General features: G+C 37.4%; 1 long non-coding RNA gene across 1 annotated transcript; it reads left to right on the forward strand.

Moving 5' to 3' along the window:
- Positions 1–4759: 4759 nt before the first annotated feature.
- LOC309719931 lies at positions 4760–7844 on the forward strand. Its single transcript, XR_014280360.1, has 3 exons — positions 4760–4826; positions 6900–6958; positions 7803–7844. It is a non-coding gene; the product is annotated as an uncharacterized lncRNA (long non-coding RNA).
- The last annotated feature ends 322 nt before the right edge of the window (positions 7845–8166 follow it).

Raw genomic sequence — 8166 nt, forward strand, 5'->3', positions numbered from 1 at the left:
TAAGATTCAAATTAATGGATGGCGGTGCTTTATGCTGCACTATTGTGGCTGGTTGTAATCAGTGTGGAGTCCAGGACTGAGGTGAGAGCACTTTAATAGACTCTCAGCATCAGTGTTTAGTACTGTTTTATTATTGTTAAAGCATTACAGACACACACACACGCAGAGTATCATTTGCAGCTAGAGTTAAAGAAGTTCTCTTGATTCCCTCAATGCTCCCCGGAGAGGTTTGAATTAGGACAAAACAGGAATTTATTTTTAGTCTTCTTCCACTTTTTCTCTGTGCTCCTGTTCTTCTGCTTTTCTTTTCTCCGCCTCATCTCTCCTGCCCAGTCTTGGTTCCTTCTTCCTCATAATGTTCTCTAAAATATCCTTTTTTATACTCTTCTTCCGCCCCTCTTTCCCTCATTCCCTCTCGACCCCACTCGTCATGAGAACATCTGGAGGTGTCATTAAAAAAACCCTGTTCCTTCAGGAGTACACACACTCTCTCACACACACACACAGATCAGCATGGACACACATTACTTCTAGTGACATTACTGTAATGTTATTTTTATGCGAATTCAACATAAAATTGGCGGGGGAGAACAGAAAAGACAGAAAGGAACATTGAGAAGTTAAGAAAAAACACAAAACCAAAGGGACACAAGGAGCACAGAGCAATCTTTCATTTATTCAATTAGCTAACGAGGTGAGGGAGCCAGGCGCCGACAGAGGATTGATAGAGGGGAAAAACTTCTCTCAGCAGGCGACGCTTACTCAGGACTTTTACTCCTGTCTCTCTTTAATTCTCTCCGTCTTCTCCTTTTTTCAGAGGAGAATTTTGGCAGGAGAAAGAAGGGAGGAGACTGTGAGGATGACCTTGAGCAGCTGTTCTGTGTCTTGGGAGGAATAACAGGGAGCAGATGAAGACAAAAAGAAAAAAAAACAGAAACACGTGAAATGTTTTTGAATCAATACTTTATTTTATTTTTAAATCCTTACTTTTACTTTTCAGACTTTAAGAACGTTTAAAGGATTATTTATTTATTTGGCAAACATTTCAAGAAAAATGTATAATGTTGTGTTGATGTTGTATCAGCAACTTTTTCCATCACCTCCCTTGTAAACATCGAGCCTAGAGTGACTGTCTCCTCAAATATTGAATATTGATCGGACAGTTATGTGGTAAATATTGAGAATACTTTATGATATCATGAATAACTTTCAGGCAAGGTTACATGCGATTCACACTCTAGGCTTTTAAATCTTTCTCATTGATACTCTGAGAAACCGCTTGGAAACAGTGGTGAGAGAAAACTGGCATTCAAGCAGGAAGAAAGTTGAACATGGCTGCAGTGGCTTCAAAATATTTTAGTGGTGAAGTTGCAGAGTGAAATAAATTGAAATTTGTTGGCTTCTGGTAGAGTTTTCCTTTAAACAGCCCAACAGAGTGATTCAGCTCCACTGCCAGGTGGATAGATACAAAAGCTATCACTCTCTATAAGACTCTCTTGCATCTGGAAGAGAATCAGTAGGGTCAGGTAGTAATGATATATATTGTTTATTATCAGTTTAAATCCTATTATTATCATTATTATTATTTCAGCTACTGTATTAAAAGAATTTCCAAAGTAGCTAAATGTATTTTTTACCATATCGTATGAACACAACACACAGTTAGAAGAAAACAAGGAATTTAAAGAAGCTTTAGCAAGCAGCCCATCCCTTCTGCTGACCATAAATATCACAGCACAATATCAAGGCACTGATGACAATGTTTTTTCTTTTTTCACTAAATAAAATAGAATTTCTCTGTGTAGTCTGTTTTTAATTTGCCCTCGGAGAATGCAGATACCTCCTGCCTCCAGTCTTCATACTAAGGTAAACTGATTGCTTCTGGACAACACAATCTATCACTCAGCAACAAGGTGAAGAAGAATCTAGCATTTACCTACTGTGGTTTTGTTAGCATGTCATCATAAGCAATAAAGGCTTAGACGAGCTAACACTGCAGCTTACACAATCAAGTAAAAACACGCAGTGGTCACTGATAAGTACCTAACTGACTGTCAAAAGGTGGACTGTGTCTTCCTGGCTGACGAATGTCAAATGCAGCTTTTTTTAGCCACAGTCCAGTGCTTGGAGAGTGACATGCTGATCCCTGGCCCAGGTTCACGCTCTGACATTAAGCTTGACATTTCAGAAGGATGTCAGCTTCCATTGCTAGTAAAGGTCAGCACTGCTGTCCTGTCAGCAGAAGGTCATAAACTCTGACCCCAACGAAGAATCTCTGTATTTTTACGTACGTCGAAATGGTGATTAAGAGCATAATGAATGGCTTTTCCAAACATCTGCATTGAGCAAGCCTTACGTACACACTTACACTTATACACACACACATGTGGTCCCAGTGACCTTGAGGGGTGTTAGATTTGGGTCAGGATCAGTAAGTGTCTCACAGCCCATCTGTGCCACTCTGGAAACAGTTCCAAGTGAGTCCACTGGGAGAGAGGCCACCTTTGCTGGTGTGGCAGCATAAACCAGCAGTAATTTTAAAGAGAGACAGAGAGAGAGAGAAGACACAGTTGGATTCACAATGGATGAAAGAGACTGGAAAGTAATTACAGTGGTTGAATGTAATCAAGAAAAATGTCCTTAAGTGCTGCATGAAGTATCATTTTGAAGTACTGTTATTTCACTATTTTATTCTTCATCATATGTCTGAAATTGTTTGGCTTTAGACGTATTATGAGAAAGAAGCCTGTAATTGTGTGTTTACTGCAACTGTGTCAAGTTTAAGAAAGAAAACAGACATTTCCTCTGTGAAGTCCAAAGATAGTTCAGAGAACACTTGGTAAACGCTGTTTAGAAGCACTACTTTCATTTCATCATTAGATGTCAGGATATGGCAGATTGCAGTCAACTGAATTCAGTTTTCTTACATCTCCCAATTCAAGCGCATAATCCTAGCTGGCCACTGTAGGAGAAACAGCTCTGGTGACCATTGAGCATTAGTGAGTACAGACCAGGTGTCCACGTCCAGTTACTCTAGAGGAAACTGTAAAACTCTGTGAAAGGAGTTTGATAGCCATCAATTAGTCAGTGAAGCTCGCTTCTGTCCTGTCATTAGCTTGCATAATCTTAGTTTACAACAAGCTTCTGTTGTTTAACCAGCTCCTTGTCAGCTATCCGGAGAAAGGAGGATGCTGTGTTTAATCTGCTGACAATATCGTGAATAAATAAACACGGTGTTGCACGTTTTCATGTGTTGGAACTCTGAATATGGTTCCGGATACGAGACTTGTGGTTGGGAAGAAGAGAAAAGACATAATGAGGTGAAGATGATAACATGTATACATAAAACCTGTTAAATGGTCAAATATAGTCTGAGAGAGCTATTTGTAGTCTTTAAATTAAAAGTAACTTTTAAGGTGTATTGTGGACATTCTCTAGACACATATAGAAAATACGATTAGTTCAAAATAGCAATGTACATCTTGGCCAATCTTTTTAATTGAAGTTAATTGAACCATTTTTGTTGGAAGATGTAATTACACACTAATCAGTCTATATTTATAAGTACAACATTCCTTTTCTTTTAAATGACTTACTGTACTTTTAAGAATGCACTAGTGGTATTAAGGAAGTTAGAAGCAACACACACATTTGAATCAAACAAAGCCAAAAATAGTTTGCTATCTGTGTACTTCTAAAAGTCTTTTGTTGGCTAAAAGCTAACATCAGGGTCCTTATAGCTCATAAAAGTAATGTAATATCTTGTGATAATAATGTTAATATTTATATTAACTTGTTTACACTGGATTAGTCTGGTAGTTGACTGAGATTTGCTAATTAGTCAAGATATTTGCAGAAAAGCCTACTTGTTCATAAGAAAAAGTGCTAATAGTTTTTTCACATGATTTTTACAACTTTTATTAGGAAGACACTCAGGGATCGCTACAATTAGAATTAGCTAATGATTGGGAACTATCCTCTGGGGACAGTGAATGAGTGAACAAAATGTGCTAATTCAATGTGCAGGTGTTGAGTTATTTCAGCAGTATCTGCTGTTGTAGACCTTATTTTTCTTTATTATATAATGCAGTCAGAGGAGACAGAGATTGAAAGACACACAACAAAGAAACCTCAGGTCATAGTCAAACCCAGGCTTTTGTATTTAGCCTTAAGGCACAGTCGCCTACTCAACCGGTGAGCTAAACTTGTGCCCACACACTCCTTGGTCACCGTGCAGACCTTCTAACATTGTGTATGCCCCACAAATTAGCCCCACGCAACCATCCCCGCTCTTTCTAAACCTCAAGTTCAGAGCTGCACTCAGGTCCCAGTGAATAGTTGCAAAATTTGAGGCAGATCGCATGAACAGCTGTCAAGATAGCTGAAGAACAGACAGACATCAAAAGCTTCAACATGCTGGATCTGACGCAACTAAGTGAAGCAACAAAGGATATATGTGACTCGACCAATACGTTTTTGGTGACCATTAAGTTACGTATACAATGTAACATGTAATTCTAGATGTTTGATATTATAACATATTATTCTATATCAGTTTGACAATAGATGACTGAAGTTGTTGTTATAGCACAGAATTACAAGTGGAAAACGTCCCAATTACACCAAAAAAAGCTAACTTAAAAACTCACGTGGAGCTAAATCAGCAACTTATGTGAACTTGACAATGCAGTGAAGTTGAGCACAGCAGGGTTCAAAACTGCTTCACGTGACTGCTATCCAGGTGCATCATGGGAAATTGGCGGTTAACAACATGTTCACTTTACTTGGACGTTTTCTAATCATCTTCATTGGAATCTACTTTCAAGGTGAGTAACATTGATTATAACTATAAGGAAAGAGAGCTACAAAAGTTAGAATAAGTTTTAAATCTATGGCGTGATGTGTGTTTTTCTCTTTTACCGAAATGTTTGCTTTAGCAGATGTTACTTTAGCCCAGTGGTTCAAAAACTTTTTTTGCTGGGCCCCCTTTGTTTTACATGAAAAATGTTCGCGCCAACCCCCCCCCCGCCGCGCGCGCACACGCACAAACACATCCTCCAACCACACACACCCATATTTTGCACTATTGCGGTTTATTTCACACCTCAAACATTTAGTAAACAATTAATTAAATACATGTAATCTGCAATAAATTACAGGTAGTACGAAAATAAACTACTAACTCTTTTACGCTACGTCCACACCTACACGGGTATTTTTGAAAACGCAGCTGTGTCGTCCACACAATAAACGGCGTTTTGAATCACCAAAAACTGACATTTTTTTAAACTCCTTTTTTGCGTTTAACGTGTGGATGAGGAATACAGAGTTTGCCACACAACATCAAAGGTATGTGCCTTCCCATATGGAAAAGATATATATAAATCTTATAAAGTTTGTATCTGTCTTGTGTGAAACTTGTATGAAAAGCATATAAGAGTGAAAACAGATATAAGATCCCTTGAAAAATTATATAATGAAACTTGTATGTTTTGGATACTTACTAAAACAATGTATGAAAGTAATGAGAAAGTGGCCACTTTCATGAGTAAATCATGTAAGCCTTCTATGATTTACTCATGAAAGTGGCCACTTTCATGAGTAATCACATATAAGTTTTTACTATTTCTTTTCCATATGGGTTTTTTCACGTCACGCTGTGCGCCACGTTATTGTTTACATGAGATGAATTGCAGAATGGCAGATAGTCAGATTAACAGTATTTTGTCTCTATCTTCAGGTTTTACACGCTTACATACACACATGCAGTTACTGTCCCTCTATTTAGAAAGGCAGAGGCGTCAAGGTGTAATTATTTTACATGTAGTTGTTTTTTTCCTGTGTAATAATATTCAACATTACTATCAATACATTTTTCAAAAAATGTCTCTCTGTGTAAAATGGGTTCAAAAACATAAACAACTGTGGGATACTGTTTGTCCATGATTTAGACAGGGGGAACAAATCGTGGCAGGATCAGCCTGATATTATTTGTATCCCACTGTAACGTTACTGTATAAAGAGCTAACATCTCCAAAATGTCAGGAGTAGTTAGTCATTACAAGAAGTGTTTGTGAACTAAAAATCAAGAATGTGGGATCCTGTTTGTCCGTGATTTGAACAGCCCAGCGGTGCTCCCGACGAAGGGAAAACCAATTCTGCAGGGAGACCTCGGCACTTGTGCAGGTGAAGCCAAAGGGAAGATTTGCTTCACCATATTTTCTAGTCTTTGGCTTAAAATGAAGTTGGTTTGGAAACATATTCAGCGATGCTTCATCTCCTGCTTTGCGTTTGTGTGGGAGCCCCGTGCTAGCAGTGTCCAAGCGTTGTTTTTTTTTTTTCCCTTTTCATGTCATCTGTTTACCTCTATGTAATCACTTAAGTTTACTTATTGTTTATTTACTGCTGCATGCTAAGCTGCAAGAGTGCACTGATGATTGAGACAAAATATAGACTACAAACCAGCGTTATATTAGTTTTTATCAGATAGTCATCCAGCGCGTTTATTTCTTGCAGTAATGATATTCTGCAATTATTTCTTTCCGTTATGCTTAACATCAGCTCCATTTTGACTCATTTTTGAACTCTTGTGATCAGTATAACGAAATTGTGTGTGAGTTTCCGTACTAAAAGAGCTGTAGTGATAAAATAATTGGCATCATAGACGAATATTTTTGTCCAAATCCCTCAGGTTGTTTCTGATTTTTATTTTTATTTTTCTTTCTTTCTTTTTTTTTGGTGGTGGTGGGATAATTTAGCTTTTAATTTAACTGCATTCCCCGTGTTGTAACAAAAATAAAATTGTTTATAGGTGTCAGAAAATGATATGCAAACACGCGCATATATGGCGAGAACAATATAATTATAATATATATATATATATTTTTTTCTTCTTTTAGGTCTGTGAAGCCAAACTTGAGGCTGGGTATTTATTTTTGTCAGTGGAGTCAAATGTAAGGTAAGTTACCTTTTGTGTATTTTTTTCATACCGGAAACACCAAAGATTATATTGTAATTTAATAGCTCTGTAGAACAAATTATATAAAGATTGTAGTGTCAGGGTACTTCTTAAGAAGTAATATAGCGCTATTGATGATCACATAAACTAAATATTCAGATGTGATACAAACAAATGATTCATTAACAAAAGCAATGGAGCAGACTGTTTAGGCTCTTGTGGTTGTAATAGCATCTATAACTGAAGGTTTGTCATTAATTTATTTTCACAGGTCTAGATGATCACATCTGTTTTTGTCATTTAAATGAGGTGGACTTCCAAACATTGCGTTTTTTTTGTGGAAATTGCTGTCCACTACCTGCATATACACAGAATGTGCACAGTATTTCAGATCTAAAAAATGCCTTAGAGGTTAATTTAAGAGCTCATGGGGTCACAGAAGGAGTATGTAATGGACTTGCTGGCTTTATTGTAAAAAGCCTGTTGTGTAACTTTAGTGAGGCAGTTGGACTAAAGCAATATGTTGTTCATCAAGGTAAACATCTGAGGAATAAGGAAATTGTTACTTGTCCTTTTGATCAGTGTTCTTTTACATCCACATTTACTCCAGTTTTACATCACATTAGAGTTGTTTTCACACTCATTCTGCTTTAAAATATTTCAAGATAGATAGAGATATTGTTCTCTGAATGACAGGTAAAATGCGTCTTTTTGTTTGTTTGCTTTTGTATGTGTGTGCGTTTTCTCTAATGGTTCTCAGATGACGGTTTGCTTAAATTTAGGTCTCAAAGCATTTTAAAAAAATTCTGCCTGTACTCCCCACGCCTCTTCTTTCATTGCTCAGGCTGAAGCAGAATTTGGCCGTCTTACATCTGTTGACCTGAAAGGGTCCCTCTTTGCTGGGCTTGACCAATATGGAGAGTTTCATGGAGCTGTACAAAACCGAGAGTGGCATAGCAACTAGGCTCATAAAATGCCTCGATGATGATGTAAGTGTTCAACTGCTAAATGTTCTCCTTCAAGTTTTAGGTTATCCATTTCAACTGATGAACTCATTCAAAGAAAGCTGATAAGTCTGTCATCATATTTCACAACTGGACATTTAGTGTGTTAACGTTTACAGAATCTGTGTATATTGGTGGAAGGTTGGATATCATATTCTACTTGAATGCGCTGATCAGCCTGACTCAAATTAAAAGATATTAAAA

The sequence above is a fragment of the Aulonocara stuartgranti genome, assembly GCF_965226115.1.
Source record: "Aulonocara stuartgranti genome assembly, chromosome: 13".
Lineage (NCBI taxonomy): Eukaryota > Metazoa > Chordata > Actinopteri > Cichliformes > Cichlidae > Aulonocara > Aulonocara stuartgranti.